The 20,300-nt window shown below is 36.0% G+C and overlaps 1 long non-coding RNA gene across 2 annotated transcripts in view; it reads left to right on the top strand.

The window, feature by feature from the left end:
- The window catches only part of LOC143662132 (uncharacterized), a 326,678-nt gene that overhangs the window by 223,884 nt on the left and 82,494 nt on the right, over positions 1 to 20,300 (top strand). For both annotated transcript variants that reach the window (XR_013165165.1, XR_013165164.1), the window contains exon 4: positions 11,461 to 11,598. This is a non-coding gene — a long non-coding RNA (uncharacterized LOC143662132). The remainder of the gene's footprint in view (positions 1 to 11,460; positions 11,599 to 20,300) is intronic.

Here is a 20,300-nt window from a genome sequence, read left to right as displayed (position 1 = left end):
TCTTTTTGTTATGTTTCTGCTTACTGTGTATCTTTTTGGCCAAAAGTTCAAGTCAATCTTCCAGGAAAAATATTAAAAGTTATTTTCTGAATAATGAGACTAGAACCACCCCCAATTGTTTTTTACTCTCCTTAAGTGAATCAATTAATTTCAATTAAAATGCATTCTTACTAAGTGCCTAAAATATATAAGGGGTTGTGGTTGGTGAGAGTGGGGGAGAGGAAGAAAACAACCAGTAAAATGTAATAGAGAAATCCATTAGAGAAAAATGTTGACAAATAGTTAGCTGATGATGGGATGAGGGACTATTTTAAGGTTATACTCACCTTTGACCACACACTGGAATCACCTGTATTAAGCTATAAGTATTTGAGAAATATTTATAGCTGCCCCCATCCCCATGACACTGATTTATCATTTACTGGTGGGACATTGGGATTTTAAAATCTCCTGCAACCAAAGTTGAGGACATCTACTTTATGAAATAGTTGATATTTGGGGTAAAACCTTGAAGGATGGACAAAATTTTAGCAGGCAGAGATTGGAGTGGAAGACAAGAAGACATTATAAAGGAACAAAGTCAAGGATGGAGCCAGATGTAGCAAATTAGTGGGAGATAAAATGGAAAATGCAGTGTAGGGTCATATTCTGGAGTGCCTTAAATGACAGACAATGCAGATCTAGAAAGAATACCTAATTAGACCCAGGATGGACAGGTTCACATCCCAAATGCTCCCCTTAGTGGTTGTATGAATTTACACCACATACCTAATTTGAGAACTGCTTTCCTCATCTGTAAAATAGCATAATAGCTATTTCTCAGAATATATGAAATTATATAATGAGATGAGGGATTTATATTAAATTGGACAATGAAAAATCATTGAAAGTTTTTTTAGTGGAAATGTGAAATTGTCAGAACCACTCACCTTGACTCTCCTACCCCACTGCTCCTCTGAGCTACAATTTACTCATCTCCTTTATTTTCACTGTAAAATCAATGTATATACTTGAGTTCACTGTGAGATAAATGAGATTTCATTATTTTCTAAAATCTTCTCCTGTAGTTTTACATTATTATTATTATTTTTATTTTTATTATGGAAAGCTTGGATTTCCAGTGTTCCTACATTCCTTACCAGTAGGAAAAGTTAACTTATAGCCTGTGTGTTGGCCAATACTGTGCAATCCATTCTTTAAGAACCCAATTCTTAAATCTGCGGCAGAAGATAAAACAAAATAAAGTAACTTAGGCTAAGAGACTTAAAAAGAAGTTGGAGAACTGTGCACAACATAAAGGCCCTTACGCCACCCCTGAAACCCAAAAACTGGCTGTTATAAGCAAAACTTAAGCAGCCAACAAAACCATTCCCTTTCTGGAAAAACGAAACCTATTTCTAAAACTCTCATCCTAACCAACTTCTTTTTCATCTTCCTTTTTTTCCTTTTAAAATCTCTTGCTTGACAACTCCAACTTGGGACATAATTTAGGTTGCTACCTGAATCTTTGCTTCCTGAATTGCAATTCTAGACCCTAAATAAACGCTTTTTTTTTGGCTTTACAGCTCAGTTTGTTATTTCTTGGTTGACAAAGCAGTGCAGGGAATGTAGAGAAGAGGATCATAGGAAAACTCTTGCAAAATTTTGGCTTTTTCCCTATGTTATTCTTTAGAATCTGACTTATCAGAAACAAATTCCTCCACACTGTTATCGCCTTTGCCAGCTTAATAAATATTTAGATAAATGCAAATCCATGAGCTATGTAAGTGAACAACTGCTGAGTGTAGGAATTGAGTGAGGAAGTTGTTGCCTTTGTGTCAGGAGGCCTTGTTACCATATGAAAAGCTAGTATAGTGCTCAAATTAATGGTATTTATAGAATACCATAACATCTAGAATTTCAAAAATAAAGTGAAAAATGGAGTCAATTTTAAGGTACTTATTTCCCATACTCAGAGATTTCAAGGTTTTATAGGCTTTTTTTTTTTTTTTTTTTTTTTTTTTTGGCATGGGCAGGCTCTGGGAATATAGGCTTATTTAAAAAAAAGTATTTATATGATTACATGCCTTTGTTATAATTGTAAATGTTATAATTATTGTTTATAAGGTAAGAATTAATAGACAAACATGTGAAATTGAAGATTCTGATTTTCAGCTGAATTTGACCTGAGCTAGATTAAAAAAAATAAAGATATACCAATGTGAATTAAATAACTAAATAATTTAAATTAAAAAAATTCACAATGCCAAGGGAAAAATAGCCACTCTGTAAATATATATATTGCCACACCATCAAATTGCTTTGATGTCATGAAAGGTTTTGGCATGGATTAATAGACAGCCATTTTTAGGAGAGCATAATTCACCTGCTTCCCCTGGCAGGGAATAGAAATAAGTGTTTTATATCCTTCTATGATATCACAGAGTCTCCTGATTCTTAGCAACCTAAGTGTCACTGGAAGGTGAAGCATTGGGCATATGATCTGGAACAGTGAGTGATTTAGTTGAAATATTGGTGTTTAAGTGAAATGGAAGACTCTTCCTTTTCATCATTCCTATTAATAGGAATGGTCCAATGCAGGAGACCCAGTTCGATTCCTGGTCCATCCACTACCGACCCCCACCAAAAAAATATTGTGAGCAAAAATTCCCTATAATATACATTACATATATCTGCCTCTATGTGTATGTATGTATGCATAAATATAGATATTCGTTCAAGTAGGGAAACACAAAAAATTAAAAAGGAATGGCCAAGACCAAGGATTTTTTACTTGACCACCAAGAAAGAGAAATCCTCCCTCAGGCCATGGGCATTTTATTGGCCACTAGGTTTTTTTGGTTTGGTTTTTTTTTTTTTTTGACATATTCATCATCGTGATCATTTCTTAGAACATTTGCATCGATTCAGAAAAAGAAATAAAGAGACAACAGAAAGAAATAAATACCATACCCCTTACTCCCCCTTTCATTGATCACTAGCATTTCAATCTAAATTTTTTGTAACATTTGTTCCCCCTATTATTTATTTTTATTTCATATGTTTTACTCATCTGTTAATAAGGTAGATAAAAGGAGCATTGGACACAAGGTTTTCACAATCCACACAGTCACATTGTGAAAGCTATATCAATATACAATCATCTTCAAGTAACATGGCTACTGGAACACAGCTCTATATTTTCAGGCAGTTCCCTCCAGCCTCTCCATTACATCTTGACTAACAAGGTGATATCTGTTTAATATGTAAGAATAACTTCCAGGATAGTCTCTCGACTCTGTTTGGAATCTCTCAGCCATTGACTCTTTATTTTGTCTCATTTCACTCTTCCCCCTTTTGGTCGAGAAGTTTTTCTCAATCCCTTGATTCTGAGTCTCAGCTCATTCTAGGGGGTTTCTCAATCCCTTGATGCTGAGTCTCAGCTCATTCTAGGATTTCTGTCTCACGTTGCCAGGAAGGTCTGCACCCCTGGGAGTCATGTCCCATGTAGACAGGGGGAGGGCAGTGAGTTTGCTTGTTGTGTTGCCTGGAAAGAGAGAGGCCACATCTGAGCAACAAAAGAGGTTCTCTTGGGGGTGACTCTTAGGCCTAATTTTCAGTAGGCTTGACCTATCCTTTGTGGGGTTAAGTTTCATATGAACAAACCCCAAGATTGGGGGCTCAGCCTATAGCTTTGGTTGTCCTCAGTGCTTGTGATTATCTCAAAAATTTAACTTGGGGAAGGTGAATTTTCCCCCTTTCTCACCATTCCCTGAAGGGGACTTTGCAAATACTTTTTTATTCGCTGTTCAAATCACTCTGGGATTTATCAGGGCATCACTCTGGACAAACCAACAAAATCTCATGCCCTACTCAAAGTTCCATGTACTTATGGTGTTCAATTAAGCTGTCTACATAAGTTATATTAGAAAATCCACTAGTCAGAACATAAATTTTGTACCAAATAAACATTTTTTTCCTTTAGTCTCACACATAAGTTAAAATTTTAAAATATTAATTACCATCTATTTTCAATACCCTGCAGTAATGACATTCCTTTGTTGTTCCTCATGCAAAAACATGTTTTAAATTTGTATGTTTAGTCACTATCATTATACACTCTAGGCATTCCTAGAGTATACCATCTCAGTCTTTGTTTTCTATCTTTCTTTCTGACTTCATTTGTGCCCCCAGCCCTCCTCCCTCTATCATTCTCACATTCTGCTTCATTCAGTGTTTTAACATAATTGTATTACACTTAGGTAGTATTGTGCTGTCCATTTCTGAATTTTTACAATCAGTCCTGTTGCATAATCTGTATCCCTTCAGCTCCAATTACCCAATATCTTACCCCATTTCTATCTCCTGATGGTCTCTGTTACCAGTGAAATTCTCCAAGTTTACCCACTAATGTCAGTTCATATCAGTGAAACCATGCAGTATTTGTCCTTCTGTTTCTGGCTAGTCTCACTCAGCATAATGTCCTTAAGGTCCATCCATGTTGTTACATACTTCATAAATTTATTCTGTCTTACAGCTGCATAATATTCCATTGTATGTATATACCACAGTTTGTTTAGCCACTCATCTGTTGATGGATATTTTGGCTGTTTCCATCTCTTTGCAATTGTAAATAATGCTGCTATAAACATTGGTGTGCAAATGTCCATTTGTGTCCTTGCATTCATGTCCTCTGTGTAGATAACTAACAATGGTATTGCCAGGTCATATGGCAATTCTATATTTAGCTTCCTGAGGAACCACCAAACTGCCTTCCACAGCAGTTGTGCCATTTAACATTCCCACCAACAGTGGATAAGTGTGCCTCTTTCACCACATCCTTTCCAGCACTTTTTATTTTCTGTTTTATTGATAATGGCCATTCTGGTGATGTGAGTTGATATCTCATTGTGGTTTTGATTTGCATTTCTCTAATAGCCAGGGAAGTTGAGCATCTTTTCATGTGCCTTTTGGCCATTTGTATTCCCTCTTTCGAGAAGTGTCTGTTCAAGTCTTTTGCCCATTTTGTAATTGGGTTGTCTGTCTTTTTGTTGTTGAGTTGAACAATCTCTTTATATATTTTGGATACTAGACCTTTATCTGATATACTGTTTCCAAATATTGTCTCCCATTGTGTAGGCTGTCTTTTTACTTTCTTGACAAAGTTCTTTGATGTGCAAAAGTGTTTACTTTTGAGGAATTCCATTTATTTATTTATTTCTTCAATGCTCTTGCTTTGCATGTAAGGTCTAGAAAACCTCTTCCTAGTATAAGGTTTATAAGATAGTTCCCTACATTTTCTTCTGACAGTTTTATGGTCTTAGATCTAATGTTTAGGCCTTTGATCCATTTTGAATTAATTTTTGTATAGGATGTGAGATATGAATCCTCTTTCATTCTTTTGCATATGGATATCCAGTTCTCTAGGCACCATTTATTGAAGAGATTGTTCTGTCCCAGGTGAGTTGCCTTAATTGCCTTATCAAAGATCAATTGTCCATAGATGAGAGGGTCAATATCTGAACACTCTATTCTATTTCATTGGTCAGTATATCTATCTTTTTTATGCCAGTACCATGCTGTTTTGACCACTGTCGCTTCATAGTACGCCTAAAAGTCAGGTAGTGTGAGACCTCTCACTTCGTTTTTTGTTGTTGTTGTTGTTTTGTTTTGTTTTGTTTTTTATCAGGATACTTTTAGCTATCTTGGGCACCCTGCCCTTCCAGATAAATTTGGTTATTGTTTTTGTTATTTTTTATTTCTGAAAAGTAAGTTTTTCAGACTTTAATTCTCAATTAAAGTATTGCATTGAATCTATAAATCAATTTAGGTAGAATTGACATCTTAACTATATTTAGTCTTCCATGAACCTGGTATGCCCTTCCATTTATTTAGGTCTTCTGTGATTTCTTTTAACAATTTCTTGTAGTTTTCTTTGTATAGGTCTTTTGTCTCTTTAGTTAAATTTATTCCTAAATATTTTATTCTTTTGGTTGCAATTGTAAATGGAATTTTTTTTCTTGATTACCCCTCAGATTGTTCATTACTGGTGTACAGAAATACTACAGATTTTTGAGTATTGATCTTGTAACCTGCTGCTTTGCTGTATTCATTTATTACCTCTAGTAGTTTTGCTGTGGATTTTTCAAGGTTTTTAACATATAGTATCATATCATCTACAAACAGTGAGACTTTTACTTCTTCCTTTCCAATTTTGATGCTTATATTTCTTTTTCTTGTCTAATTGCTCTGGCTAGAACTTCCAACACAATGTTGAATAACAGTGGTGATAGTGGACATCTTTGTCTTGTTCCTGATCTTAGGGGGAAAGTTTTCAGTTTTTCCCCATTGAGGATGATGTTAGCTGTGGGTTTTTCATATATTCTCTTTATCATTTAGTGGGAGTTCCCCTTTATTCCTATCTTTGAAGTGTTTTCAACAGGAAAAGATGTTGAATTTTGTCAAATGCCTTTTCTGCTTCAATTGTGATGATCATGTGGTTTTTCTGCTTTGATTTGTTGATATGGTGTATTACATTAATTGATTTTCATTTGTTGAAACATCCTTGCATCCCTGGGATGAATCTTACTTGGTCATGGTGTATAATTATTTTAATGTGTTGCTGGATTTGATTTGCTAGAATTTTGTTGAGGATTTTTGCATCTATATTCATTAGAGAGATTATTCTGTAGTATTCTTTTTTTGTAATATCTTTGTCTGGCTTTGGTATGAGGGTGATGTTGGCTTCATAGAATTAGTTAGGTAGCTTTCCCTCCTCTTCAATTTTTTTGAAGAGTTTGAGCAGGATTGGTACTAATTCTTTCTGGAATGTTTGATACAATTCACATGTGAAGCCATCTGGTCCTGAACTTTTCTTTTTGGGGAGCTTCCTAATGACTGATTCCTAATGATTGACCCACTGGTTGTTTAAGAGTATGTTGTTGAGCCTCCACATATTTGTGAACTTTCTGGCACTCTGCCTAGTATTGATTTCCAACTTCATTTCTTTATGATCTGAGAAAGTGTTTTGTATGATTTCAATCTTTTTAAATTTATTGAGCCTTGCTTTGTGACCCAGTGTATGGTCTATCCTTGAGAATGATTCATGAGCACTTGAGAAAAATGTGTATCCTGCTGTTGTGGGGTATAATGTTCTATAAATGTCTGTTAAGTCTAATTCATTTGCTGCATTGTTCAAATTCTCTGTTTCTTTATTGATCCTCTGCCTAGATGTTCTGTCCATTGATGAGAGTGGGGAATTGAAGTCCCCAACTATTAAGGTAGATGTGTCTATTTCTCTTTTCAGTGTTTGCCTTGTGTTCTAGTTTGCTTGCTGCCAGAATGCAATATACCAGAAATGGAATGGCTTTTAACAAGGGGAATTTAATGAGTTGCTAGTTTACAGTTCTAAGGCTGAGAAAATGTCCCAATTAAAACAAGTCTATAGAAATGTCCAATCTAAGGCATCCATCGAAAGATACCTTGGTTCAAGAAGGCTGATGAAGTTCAGGGTTTCTCTCTCATCTGGAAGGGGCACATGGTGAACACGGCATCATCTGCTAGCTTTCTCTCCTGGCTTCCGGTTTCATGAAGCTCCCTGGGAGGCGTCTTCCTTCTTCATCTCCAAAGGGCACTGGCTAGTGGACTCTCTGCTTCGTAGTGTTGCAGCATTCTCTGCTCTCTCTGAATCTCTCATTCTCCAAAATATTTCCTCTTTTATAGGACTCCAATAAACCAATCAAGACCCACTCAGATGGGTGGAGACATGTCATCCCCTAATCCAGTTTAACAACCACTCTTGACTAAATCACATCATCCAGGGAGATGATCTCATTACAGTTTCAAACATACAGTATTGAATAGAGATTATTCTACCTTTATGAAATGGGATTTATATTAAAACATGGCTTTTCTTATGGGGCATACTTCCTTTCAAACCAGCACACCTTGTATTTTGGAGCATTCTGGTTTGGTGCATAAATATTTATGATTGTTATGTCATCTTATTGAATTTTTTCTCTTATTAATACATAGTGTCCTTTTTTGTCTCTTTCAACTGTTTTACATTTTAAGTCTAATTTGTTGGATATTGGTATAGCTACTCCTGCTCTTTTCTGATTGTTATTTGCATGAAATATCTTTTTATGCCAACCTTTCACTTTCAACCTATGTTTATCCTTGGGTCTAAGATGTGTTTCCTGCAGACAGCATATAGATGGGTCCTGTTTTTTAATCCATTCTTCCAGTCTATGTTTTTGATTGAGGAGTTTAATCCATTAACATTTAGTGTTATTACTGTATGGGTAGTACTTTCTTCTACCATTCATACCTACTTTCTTTCTCCTTTGGGTTCTACTCTATTATGGGAAGAAAGATGAACCTCTAAGTTCTTGAAAATCTATCTTTATTTTATTATCAATTTTATTAAAAATTGTCCCTATAAAATATGGAATGATCACACCTAAGCAAAAGGTTACATTTTACAAATGTAAAATTACATTTTTTACAAAAAAATTACATTTTTCCCTCAAGTAAATACTGAAGTTCTAAATGTTTCTTCCACCCTAGTGCTCTATTTTCCTTGATCAGGGTGGAAACATTTTTTTTATTTAAAAAGTTGTGCATTAGTGATACTAAACCCTTAACCCTTTGTATTTATGACAAAAATAACCACATATAGATTCTCTGTTCTGTGCCAAGACCTCCTCCACTATCTGAGATGCAGCCTCATTTCAGATTGGTTCAGTTCAGACCAAATTGATTATACCGAAGCCACGACTAGGCTACAATGACCCAATTTTACTGACTCTGTTGGTATACGTCTTCATGATCCGAAATAAGGCATACTAGGAATCCCTCCTCCCCCTCCTTGGTAAAATATCTTACCAGTTTGTGTCTTATACATATCAATTCACTTTTTTTTTAATCCTTTGCTATTGGTTACCTTTACAAGAGTCGTAATAGTGGAATCATACAGTATCTGTCCTTTTGTCTAATTTATTTCACTCAGTGTTACGTCCTCAATGTTCATCCATGTGTTATATGCTTCATGACCTCATTTCATCTTACTACCGCATAATAATTATTCCATCTTATTTATATACCACATTTTGTTTATCCCTTCATCTTTTGATGGACATTTGGATAGCTTCCATCTTTTGGCAATTGTGAACAGTACCTCTATGAACATCGGTATGCAAACGTCTGTTCTTGTCACTGCCCTCAGCAATTTTAGGTATATACCAAGTGTGCCCTTGTAACCATAAAACATCTTTCTTTGTGCATGTTCCAGCTTCAACTAACTGATCATGTAACAGTTACAAGTTTGGGGGATAAGAAGAAAAGTTTGCAAAAAAGTAGCCCATTAAGTATATGGGTATCAAGGCAAAAAAGTGGAGGAGGCAGGGATATTTCATTGACAAACATCTTTGCTAGTTTCTTTGTATTTGTGATTTTTTTTTTGTGCTATTAAATGCAGTATTAAAAAAGAAAAGCCCACATGGGCTGTTGAAAAGAGAAGAAAGAAGGGGACCTGTACAAGTGGAGCAATTGCTCCACAAATAGAGAAGACAAGAAATACTAAGTGATAAAGCAACCTACACATACAGGCCTCGCTAACAGTATAGTGTGTGTGTATTAAAAAAATGCTGTATGATACACTTGAACAAATCAATGAACCTCTTTGCAATTGTTTTTTCATCTGCAAAATGCAGAAAATTCCTACCTTAAAGGGTTGTTGTAAAGATTAAATGATATAAAATGTGTCAAAGTAGAAAGTACAAAGTAAAAAGCTTGGAACCATAAAAAAGAAAAAAAAAATTCATGGCCTCCTGTGTAAGAAACATTGCTCTAAAAATCTCATGTATCTTTGGTAGAAAACATCCATACCTCAAGAAGCCTTGGTTCTTTTCCTCAGAAATGTCTGTTAGCCAGACACAATAATAATCATGGCTCTTATTTCCCTCATTAAAATAGTATTAGAGTTATAAATGTTAATAAAATTGGAGTGTTTTTGTTTCTGGGCATCACCACAGGGTTTTTAGAACTAAACTGTATGTTTGTATGAAAAGGCTGCTAGTATTTAACTAGTGCACCTAGCTATGATGAGAGGACTCTAAATAAACCTATATATGTCGACAAAAATCATCTGTCTGTCTTTAAAAACCTGTAGGATTCCTGAAAAATGAATTTTTTTCTGTATCTCACTGGAGAAAAATGCAGAGTTTATGGGAGAGTGTGAATATTCTATATGCCAAACTTGCAAAAAGGCTCAAGCTCTTTGCTCAGATTTCAAGAGAATAAATTTCCTTTGAACTACAGATCAATCATCTTGTAGAAACATTGCATATTTCCGTCTTAGAGATGCCACAGGGTTGGATCGCTACTCTCTTTCAATGGCTGTTTAAATTTTTAGGCTAGGGCAGGTCCTGTCCTTTTATTCCCTTTTCCTTAGCATATCTACAATGAAGTTTTCTCAGTTTGCCAGCCATCCCAGACACTTCAGCTCTCTGACTTGTAAAATATTGACATAGCCTATCTAAAATAACTTCATTTACTTTAAACTTGGAATTTCATCTTTGAGCCAAAAAATATTTTGCTTCAGTGAAGGTTTTTGTATTTTTCTTTTGAACTGAACTGACTGAAGTGAGAGATATCTTCATCTCCCAGTTATCCACGAGAGTTAGGGCTTGTGTACCATTTGTAGATTTCCGATTTTCAGAGAATACAAAAATCACAAAATATAGCTGCAATGACTAGCTCTCATACCATTAGCCATGGTTGATGGTTTCGAAAATGAATAGGACAGTAATTTATCATCTTTATACAACAAATAATTCTTAGCCATGCTCCTTCCTCTGCTCCCCAACCCTGATTGTCTTTATCTCCTACAAAGAGGAAAGAGCTTTGTTTCAAACGGGGTTGTCAGTTCCTGCCTGATGGTCTTGTATTCTGTTGAGATAGTGACTTCTGGCTCCTCTTGAAACGCCAGAAATGTCCAGCATTTTCTGTTGCTTCTGTGTGTGTGTGTGTGTGTGTGTGTGTGTGTGTGTGTGTGTGTGTGTGTGTGTGTGTGTGTGCATGTATCTTTATAAAATAGTAAAACAAAGTTAGAACCTTTGTTTTTTTTTAAATGCAGTGTAGTTAAACAAGCACAAGCCATACTCAGAAGACTGGAGCTTGTTAGAATTTGCTTAATTTTAAAAGTTATTCTGTCTACTCCCCACCACTAGACTGTGAATGTAATGAGGGCAGCTATCTTTGTCTTTTTGCTCATTGCTGCATTCTGTGAATAGTGCCTACATTTTTTTCTAAAAAAATGTAATATTTCTTTATATATAAAGGATATAAATGATTACTTGTCTATGTTATAAATTTCCTTAGTGCATTATTTGACTTTTAATGATTTTTATTATTTAATGTAGAGCACTTTTTAATTTTTATAAAATTAAATCTATCAATCTTTTCCTTTATGGTCCTCAGCTTTTTAACTGCCTATGGTATCCCCACAAGAAATGTAATATCTTGGCTCAGCATTTCTTGTTTCATTTCTTCCTTGCATGAGTGTAGCTAATGTGAGAACCCAGCCAGCTGCACACTACCATTCATTCATCAAAGGCTGTGAGTATTTATTAGGTGCCCACTATTGCAACAGGTATGGTGGGACATAAGATATATGTATAGATAGGAACATATTAAATTTATACAAGGAATAAATATACCAAATGTTAATATGAAGTAAACATAAAATGTTTATAACAGATGATGGATTGCCAAATGCGGATTTTGAGGTTCTGTGAGTTCAGCATACAAAATAAAAGGATAACAATGAGCTAAAGTGAGACGAAAAGATTAAATTAAACTTTAAAATTGTCTGAAGTGCTAATCTGGCAATCAAAAATCATAACTGCATTGCACTATAGCGATAAAATTATATTTCTTGAACTCCTGAAAAATAAAATGTACGTGAAATATTGTGCTCAATATCAATGTGTGGAAATTGATGAAAGAAGGGCAGGCAAGTAGACAAGAAAAAGAAGGAGGGAAGGAAGAAAGGGAGGAAGAAAGGAAGGAGCTTCCAGGAAAACATGGTCTCAATCTTTACGCAATGTGCTAATAGCCATCTAGATTTCTGTTGGTTCCATGTAAGGCTTTTTGAATGGCTCCCACACTGTATTATGTGTTCTATCAAGAGAAATAGCATCCCATCTGGTGATCATTGTATTTTCCTTCATTGTAAGCCTTGGTGTGAAAGTTAGACTCATGTTCGTAAGGAATCACACGTGCCCATTTATTCTCAGAATTCTGAGTAGTTATACTAGGACAGGAGACAATTTTATTTGGTCCAGAATCAGCCAGAATAGCTGATAATCCAAATTGTTATAGGGCTGCATTTTAAAAGAACAATTGAGTATAGGTGAATATGATTGCCTTTATTTTTTCCTAAAATAGTTTTTAAATGCTTGATTGAAAGAGATGTTACGTTCCAGAAGTAGCCCATGGTTTTAGTTTGCTAAAGCTGCTAGAATGCAATTTACTAGAAATGGGTTGGCTTTTACAAAGGGGATTTATTAGGTTAGAAGGTTACAGTTCTAAGGCCATGAAAATGTCCAAATTAAGGCATCAAGAGGAAGAGAACATCTCTCAGGAAAGGCTGCTGTTATCCAAGTTTCTTCTGTCACATGGGAAGACACATAGTGATGTCTGCTGGTCCTTCTCTCCAAAATATATCTGGGTGTTTCTCTCTTAGCTTCTCTGAGCTCTCTCCAAAATAGTCTATGCCTTTTATCCTCTCGTGAAGGACTTCAAGAAGTGGGTTAATACCCACCTTGAATGGGCTGGGTCACATCTCCATGGAAACAACCTTAGCAAAATGTCTCACCCACAGTAGGTCTGCAAACACAGGAATGGATTAAAAGAATATAGGCTTTTCTGGAGTACATAACAGATTCAAACCAGCACACCTGTTAGCTGTGCACATTAAAGGTAATAGCCTCTCATGTTTACAAACAAAAGAAATTGATAGATCACATGCTTGATTCTTCTATGTTCATACATGTCTTAATGCTTTGCTAAGTTTTAAGTCTTTTATGGTAGCTTGGTCTAGGGTGTAGTGAGTGACTGTAAGGAATAATCACTATGAACTTAGCTTATCTCAATGAAAGTTATTTAGTGAATAGAGAGAAAGTGTGCAAGAGAGAATGGCATGATGGGGCTGGGGGAGGGGTGCTGTTTGAGGAAGTCTTGCTTATCAAAATGGCAGGCACAAGATGGCTCCTTGTGCTCTCTGATGTGGATTATAACCAAGAAGTAAGCTCCCAGTCTCGACTTGGCTGTTAACTGTTCCATCTCAGAGGACTTCTGTGGTTGTGCAACCTGTGGACTTGCAGTCTTCCCTCTGCTGCTGCTCTGTCCTTCTGCTTGGCTCCTCACCCCACCAGAGCATATCTGATAACATGCCTTTCTCAGTAGCTTATCCATGCAGCAAACTGCAACATTCATAAGTACTTTTAAGTTGACTCTTATCTTTTTCCCTACAATTGGCAGTTAAAGCAAACAACTCTATGGCATATTTAGAAGGAATGGGGGAAATCAGGGACCATCAATGCTGAAGTTGCCTATATGTATAGTCCATAGCACTGAAAAGCACATAGCACAGAAAAGCTGGTATCCTGACTACTTTCCTCAGCTGAAAATCCTATTCAAACTAATTAGGTCTAAAAAATTGTAAGGAGATTTTAAAATAAAAATCCCCTAAAGCTCTTCTGAGAAGTACAAGTGAATTTAATGTCAACTGAATCCTTTCATGAGGAACTTCTTAGCACAGATTATTGACTCTCTTCTCTTAGATTGAACACCCTTTTTGTCTCCTCTTACAGCTATTGGAGCATTGTGATATTTAAAAAAAGAACTAAAACCACAAAAACTAAACTCTAATCTCTTTAACTCATTGAAGTTCTGGGGAAATTTTGACCCACTTTGGTATTGTTGATTCACTTCTTTACATAAGAGGATTTCTTCGTGTGCTTCAGTAGTTCCTGCTTAGACTTTTACTTTTACCCTGGTCCAAACTTTAAGGGCTTAATTCATCCAATATTTCATATATTCATCAAGCATTTATTTATTTCCTGTAATATACCAGATATTGAACAAGGCACTAGAGAAATAAAAAAGATGGTTACAGATGTCAAGCAACTCACTTGTGAAAATAATTAAGGATTAAAAGTATTTTCCTTATTTTCTTTGAATAAAAACAAAAATCAAATAAATGTCTATATTTTAAGTAAAGCTGATGTGTTGGTTTGAAATGATGTATGTACCCTAGAAAAGCCATATTTTAATCCTAATCCCATTTTGTAAAGACAGCCATTTCTTCTAATCCCTATTCAGTATTGTATGTTTGAATTGTAATTAGATAATCTCCCTGGAGATGTGATTTGATCAAGAGTGGTTGTTAAGTGGATTAGGTAGAGGTGTGTCTCCACCCATTTGCGTGGCTCTTGATTAGTTTCTGAAATCCTATAAAAGAGGAAACATTTTGGAGAATAAGAGATTCAGAGAGAGTAGAGAATGCTGCAGCACCACAAATCAGAGTCCACTGGCCAACGACTGTTGGAGATGAAGAAGGAAAACACCTCCTGCGGAGTGTCATGAAACAGGAAGCCAGGAGAGAAAGCTAGCAGATGATACCGTGTTTGCCATGTGCCTTTCCATCTGAGAGAGAAACTCTGACTGTGTTCACCGTGCACCTTCTCATTTGAGAGAGAAACCCTGAACTTCATCAGCCTTCCTGAATCAAAGTATCTTTCCCTGGATGCATGTGATTGGAAATTTCTATAGACTTGTTTAATTGGGACATTTTCTCAGCCTTAAAACTGTACACTAGCAACTTATAAAATCCCCCCTTTTAAAAGCCATTCAGTTTCTGGTATATTGCATTCCGGCAGCTAGCAAACTAGAACAGTTGATTATAGAGGGAATTCATGTCAGTCTTTAATAAATTTTTTGAGATTCACTGGGTTTTTTAATCTGAGTTTTCTCAATCATTGACTGAAGTCTATTTGGTTATTATTATGTAACCACCCCCACCCTTTTTTTTTTTTTACATTCCAGAGTTTGAGGCTTATCTTATAACTCATTCATTTTGACACTGGGTGACTAGAATGCTTTTGTGTGGTTGGAAGCTGTTCATTTCTAGAAACATTGATTTTGGTATAATGAAAGAGATGGTAGAAGGAGAAGAATCTTCATGCTCGTCTCTTCTTTCTTCTGTAAAAAAAAAAAATACAGAGCCATTGAATAAGGATGTGGTGTGAAGTGATACATAAGAGACAGGAGGCAATACTTTGTTCTGATAGAACAAGTAACTAGGTTTTCCACTAAAGGCCTTTGCAATGTGAAATTACATTAGCTTCATAATTGCCATTTCTTCCACCATGAGTGCAACTTGGCATAGTCCGTTTTGGAGTTGTAGCAAGTATTAAGGGTAATGTTTTTACCCACAATTTTTTAACTAGTTGTTGCTATTGTTTCTATTTTTCATCAATTTCTAACTTATTACTTTGATTAAAGAATATGGCCCATATGAGACTGCTTTTTTTTGTAGATGTATTCCTTGTGGCTTAATGCATAGTCAGTTCTTTTGAGTATATTTTGTGGTCATGTTGAAGAGGGTATATTTTCTGTGTGTAGAGTAAGAAATTTAAAATGTACTATATCACTATTAAGCAACCTTATTCACTATATTGTTTAGATGTTCTTCATCCTTATTTACTTTTGCCCTGTTTGATCTAACTGGGACCAAGAGTGATATCTAAAGCCTTCACTTACTACAGTGTCTCATTTTTTCTTGATTTTCAAGAATTTTCAATTAATATATTTTAAAGCTTTGCTATTTAGCAAATAAAGATCTGTGATGTTTATATGACCATTTTAGATTTAACATTTTACCCACAAAACATGACCTTCTTTGTCCTATTTGGTTCATTTCACCTTAAATTCTACCTTGCTCTTAATAATATTGCAGTTCTGCTTTTTTTTTGCATATGCAGGGACTCTGTGCTTATCCTTCTGTTTTAACGTTTCTAAGGCTCTTTTGGTTTAGACTCTTTTTTATATAATATACTTAGACCATGCTGATTTTTAAAATAAATCTGAGGGGTTTTATTCCCTAATTTTAATAAGTGAAAATAAGGGTCTTTCAAATATAAAACCCCATTTACTAGCTCTCAAATCAAACATTGTCCAGTATCATTTTGCCAATATCCTTTTCATCCACAGATATAATTACTTGTTTAATTTTATAGTTTACTGTAATAGCAATTTCAGTAAACCACTTTTGTTTTTCTTTCTGGAAGATCCTGTGATGAACTGTGGTAAGATTAAGTGTTTAAAGGTGACTGGGGATTTTTTAAGTGTCTCTTACCATCCTCTCACAGTCTTGTGCAGAGAGGGTAGAAAACAGAGATTAGGCTTCATTTAATTTGTTTCTCATAGGCACATTGCTATTACTGTAAGAAAAAAAAATGACAAGAGGAGAAGCAATATTTGAAGAGCATTTGATATGTGCAAGTGATTATGTGAATTGGCTTCATAGTATATTTCATTTGAGAGTAACAAGGAGGGATAAAAAGAATGAAAAATCTGTTAGAAATTATCTACCCATTAGCCTGCCTTGAAGTATAATTCCTTTATTCTAGGCAATAGGAACCAAGTCCTTGATAAGCACAAACACTGGCCTTGCCTGGCCTATATGTTTGCATATACACACAGGCATGTGCATAAACATGTAAAATATATTGTTTTGGCTTTAAAGACTTTATTGATAATTTATAAGAAGTTCATGTCAAATGTGTAGGTTCTTGGAAAGTGTCCCACAAAAGGGCATTCATAAATTAATGTCTTAGAATATTAAAAAAAGAAGGGGAGTATTCAAGAAACCTCTTAGATAAACTAGAACAACCTACATCTTAAGAGAACCAAAGAAAGATTTGAAGGGGAGGCTCTCTTTCTGTTGTTTTTATTAGAAGGAATACACTGAAATGGTGGAAATTTGTGCCCTTTATTTGTGGATTTTATCCTGGTACACTTCATGGGACGTTTACTGTTTCATTGGCACAATGAAAAATGCATTTATAAGAAGCAAAGAAATTTAAAACATAAAAAAAAAAAGGAAGCAAAGAAATTTTGATTCCTCCAAATGCTTGTCCACTAAGTTTCTAGAGCATTCTCCTAGGAGCTATCAAATCTAGTTTTCTGTAAATGGGATTAAGCATTTACTTTTACCTTCAATTGCAAAAAGGAAGAAGCTACATATGAACCAATATGTCCTTTAGGGGTGAAGGACAAATTATAGAAAAGTGCTGGATGCAATAGCAATACTCACTTTGAGATATGGAACAGATCTGGAATATATATTTCTCCCTGAAACTCAGGTGGCTGATTTTCAATATGAACCCATTTCTGCTTGTTTATATTACTCAACACAGCTTATATTGAAAAACAGAGAATTTAATACTCATTGATTTCATTACTTCCTAAGTTCTTATGTACCCTTGCTCTTTGGCATATATGAATACTTAATAGTCTCATGGTTTCATCTGAATCCATGTCTTGCCTTAAATTTAGAAGTGGGAACTATATTATTCTGTATGACAATGATTATATTAGTTATTTATTGCTGTATAATAAATTATCCCAAATCTGGCAGCTTAAACCATGCATATTTATTAGTATTTCATATAGTTTCTAAGAGTCAGGAATCTGGGAGCTGTGTGGTACTGGCTCACAGTATCTGTGAGGGATGCTGTCATCTCAAGGCCTACTGGAGAATATATCACTCATGTCTCCTCATTGGCCTGAGACCTCAGTTCTTCACATATGGGCATCCCCAGAGAACTTCTTATGACATGGCTTTTTCTTCAAGAGAAAGGAGATGGAGAGAGTGCCTGAGATGGAAGCCACAGTCTTTCATAAACTAATCTCAGAAGTCATATACACTTACCCTCCCCATAGGCCTATTGGTAACGCCAACCACCCCTGGTTTATGTGGTAGGGGCCATAGTAGAGTGTGATTCCCAGGATCATTGGGGGCCATCTCAGAAGCTGCCTACCGTAATAATAAACAACTCTTAGCCCAAACCTTGTGCTTTATGTGCAGTTTCCTATTGAATTGTCCGGTACCCTCTGAGGTAATTCCTATATTTCTCCCCATTGTACAGATGAAAGAAATGAAGTTGCACAAGAGCACACAGCTAGGAAATAATGAACTGGAATTCTGACCTAGGTATGCTTACTCTCAGAGCCTAAGGTTTTATCTGATATATTCAATCAATCCCTGTTCTTCTTTTCCTCCCACCTACATTTACTGTCCATTTAGATGTACACAGCTGTTCACTTTTCACAGACCAAGTTCACTCAGAATTGGCTTTTATCATGATGGCTGATCTTTTCACATTCATATATAAAATTCCTCAGATGTTGTGCTGGTTTGAGACTGTTATGTACCCCAGAAAAGTGACTTTCTTTTAGTCCAAATCCAGTCTTGGGGGGACAGACCTATTGTTTGGGTAGGATTTTTAATTTTATTTCCATGGAAATGCAGACATGCTCATTCTAGGTGGGTATTAATTAATTTACTGAAGTCCTTAAAAGAGCTCATAAGAGTCAGAACCAATACAGAGAGCAGATGTCTGGACACAGACTTTTGGAAATACTTGGAGAGCCAACATATAAAACTGCTGGAATCAGAAAGCAACACAACCTGTGAGCAAAGGACCAGGAGATGCCAGCCACATCCTTCCCAGCTGACCAAAAAACCCTGCACATGATCAGCCTTTCTTGAATGAAGGTGTTCTCTTTTTGATACCTTAATTTGGACATTTTTATGGGCCTAGAACTGAAAACTTGTAACTTAATAAATACCCTTTGTAAAAGCCAGTCCACTTCTGGTACATTGCATTCCAGTAGCCCTAGCAAACTGAAACAGATTTTGGTGCCAGACAAGTGAAGAGGTGCAGTTTACAAATAGCAAACATGTTGGAATGGCTTTTTACATGGATAAAAGGAAGGGTCTGGAAGAACTGTGATATACTTGATAGAAAAGGCCTGAATTACTTTGAATGGACTGTTGGTAGATATGTAGACTCTAAAGATACTTCCAATGACATTTAGAAATAATGAATGTGGCAACTGAAAGGAAGACAGCCCTTGTTATAAAGTGACAATGAATTTGGCAAAATTGAGTCCTGGTGTTGAATAGAAGTTAGAATTTGATAGCAATGAGCTTGGATATCTAGCTGAGGAAATTTCCACACTAAATGTGGAAAGTGTAGTCTGGCTTCTTACAGCTTATAGTAAAATGTTACAGGAAAGAGATAAGCTGAGAACTGAATTCTTGGGTACAAAGAAAACAGAAACTGGTAGTTTGGAAAATTCTGAGCTTTTGTAAAAAGAACATTGCCATATGTGAGGACTTAACCAAACATAGAAATAGCCACCATTGTACTGCCTGATTTCAGGAAAAGCCAGGATTGGAATGGAGTTATCCAGAAAGAATTTGTGGAGAGTCCTATTGTCTGATGGTTTTGACCCATGTATGCTGCATGCCAAGTTGACAAATTTTTTGTGAGATCTGTATGAACAGAACATTGCAAATCTGGTCTATAGGGACAGATTGAAGGAGAAATGACTTAAAAGTAAGAACCATGGAAGATAAGGTCCAGAGCCAGGAAATCTGGGGGTCCACCCATGCACACAGAGAGGGTGAGTTTGCCCTGAAGGCCAAGGGTGGTCCTTTGTCTCGATATTCAGGAAGAATGTCACCCCCTCAGGCCTCAGAGAGGGAGCACATTCCCAAGTGATTGGAGGCAACCTGGTGACCATCCCATTGTTCTGAAGGGGTTAAGCATGTACCCCAGAGATGGCAGAGAGTCTAGGTGCTGCCCTGATGCTTGAAGAAGGTAGGGCCAAGAACAAGGTGATCTCCCCAGTGCTTGGATATATTAAAACCCTCACACCCCAGTGTTTGGAGAGAGAAGGGCCACTGTCTAAACCCTTGAAAAGGGTAGAACTACCACATTTTCAAGCTCTGAGATAGAAAAAAAGTCTATAAGTGACTCTCAGACTTTGAAATCTAAGGGAATAGGCCCTGCAGATTTTCAGAATTGTTTGGTCCATTTCAATTTTTCCTTTTGAAAATAGGAATATGCATCCTATGACTTTCCCTCCTTTGTATATTGGCAGCAGGTAACTTGTTCTAAGTTTCACAGGTCCATAGCCAGAAGAGAATTCTACCTTATGACAATCCACACCTGTAACTGACT

Source organism: Tamandua tetradactyla, chromosome 18, assembly GCF_023851605.1.
Source record: "Tamandua tetradactyla isolate mTamTet1 chromosome 18, mTamTet1.pri, whole genome shotgun sequence".
Classification (NCBI taxonomy): domain Eukaryota; kingdom Metazoa; phylum Chordata; class Mammalia; order Pilosa; family Myrmecophagidae; genus Tamandua; species Tamandua tetradactyla.
The sequence above is the reverse complement of the archived record's forward strand: the minus strand, read 5'-3'. Positions and strand labels throughout refer to the sequence as shown.